The following is a 2,234-nucleotide window of genomic DNA, read 5'->3' as shown; positions in this document are numbered from 1 at the left end:
AAAAGTATCAATACTGCACTATAGAAATACACTGTTACAAGTCTGGAATTGTGTACTTGAGGACCGGTGCGTCTCAAGCCTTTTTCAATAACTCTGAGAGTGTATAATTCTGTGTCACATTGTCTCTTCTTAATTATTGTTTGTGTCCGTGTGTGTGTGTGTGTGTGTGTGTGTGTGTGTGTGTGTGTGTGTGCGTGCGTGCGTGCGTGTGTGTGCGTGTGCGTGTGTGTGTGTGTGTGTGTGTGTGTGTGTTTTTGTACAGTATGTCAGAATGCGGCTGTATTCAGTCAAATGTGCGCGCACTTGTGTGCATTTGCCCATGTTCTTTTCGAGAAGACGAGAATAAATAAAGGTTTCCATCAGTTTATGCGCATGCATGCATGCATGTACCGGTATATGTGTGCGTGCGCGTGCGTGCACAAGTGTGTGTGTGAAAAGAGAGGGTAGGTCTGGTATCCCACAATCCCTTGTGGTTCCCCTGAGCAGTGAGCGTAAACACAGCATGTCGCTAACCCAAACACAGCCCGGCTTCCACAGGACCTTTTTAGGGCAAAGCTCTGCAGTTCCCTCTCGCCGCGGCATCAAACGCATATTGTTGGCTGGTACACATCTGTCAGTCCCCCCCACCCACCCGGTCTGAGAGACATGTGCATGCTCTCTCTCTCTCTCTCTCTCTCTCTGTTACTTTACATCTCTGCATGCTTTTTCTCTCTTCGCACTAGAGATGTACCCATATACAATTTCTTCGCCTCCCGATAACGATACCCATAACACATAACACAGAGTAGCAAGTCAACACCAGTACAATATGTACACTCTCAGAGTTATGGGTCCCTGAGATAAAATAAAAAATCAAACCTCGGTTCGAAGTGGAGCGGTGAATCTGAGCAGCTATACCGTGTGTGTGTGTGTGTGTGTGTGTGTGTGTGTCTAGTCTGCACAATAGTGCCATAGAAGCTGTGTGTGTGTGTGCCTGCACAACAGCGCCCCTCCTTTAACTTGTGTGTTGTGTGTGGCCACTCAAGGTATTGCCAGGCTACAGACATACCCAGCCAGCCACATAGCCAGCCACCCACCCACCCACAGACATACCTGTCTATTGGGAGCGCTTTCACCGCTCCAAAAAAAGTTGTGAGGCCTAGCAGTCCAGGCGCATACCACAATGACCTTTGCTGCGTATCACTCCCCATCTCTCTCCCGTGTCCTGTTAGTCTACTGCCCTATCAATAAAGATATACAATTTATATAAAATGTATACATTTTATATGTATAGATACAAAAGAGAGAATTGATTACTGTAAAAGGAATCTCATCATGTGATAAATTGCATGGTGTCAGAATGGCATAGACGAGCATACATGCCATTTACACTCTCAGAGTTATGGTGGTCTTTGGTCTAAGTGAGAATTGTAATTGTACAGCAGACGTAAAGCCCACATAGCAGCTCTGAATGTGTGATAAAAAGAAAGTTCCGGAAAGGGTTCCAAATGTGATGCAACCGATCCTGCATGGTTTCTCAAAGTTGGATCCCGTTCCTCCGATTCCTCCAGTTCCACTTCCGGATCCCAAACCTATTACACAGGATGAGCCGCGGGAGGGGAAGTCGAGAAGAGAGGAGAGGACAGAAGAAACAGAAGCAACGGGTGGAGAAGCCAAAAAGAGAAAGAGAAGAGAGGGGAGGGGACAGGGACTTGCAGAGAATGTTAGAGAGGCAGGGGCTGAAATTTCTGAAAGGGCCTTTTGGTGAAAATATCGAAAATAGCAGACCTATCGGCTATAGCAGTCGGCTATTTTCGGTGCTTGATACCAAACTGAACTAATCAAGTCAATACTGGAGATGTGGTGTAGCCTACGGCATGGATTTCTACACAGAGAGGGCTATTCTTTCAACATAAGATGCTGCATTCAGTTCAGGAGTATTGGACAAGGCAATTCTCTTGAATGCTGCCTTCAGGTATGGCATGGAAAGAGGGGCATTTGCGTTTCTTTCACCACAGTAAAAACTGCACTCATGGTCTGGAGAGGGCACTTTTTACAGACGGATAAAAGGGCAGGGACTCAAGCCCCCTTTGATGTCTATGTGTGCACGTGCCTGGGAGGGGATGTTGGAAAGGTGGAAGGGGGGGGGGGCAGGGAGGGAGAGAGGGGTGGTGTGTTTGGGGGAGGGGGGGGCCAGCTGGCTGGCATCCCTCCACAGTTTACAGTTAGTCCCTACAGCACAAGAGGCCAAGGGT

Source organism: Nannobrachium achirus, assembly GCF_963921795.1.
Source record: "Nannobrachium achirus genome assembly, chromosome: 24".
Taxonomy (NCBI): Eukaryota; Metazoa; Chordata; class Actinopteri; order Myctophiformes; family Myctophidae; genus Nannobrachium; species Nannobrachium achirus.
This window is presented reverse-complemented; position numbering follows the sequence as displayed.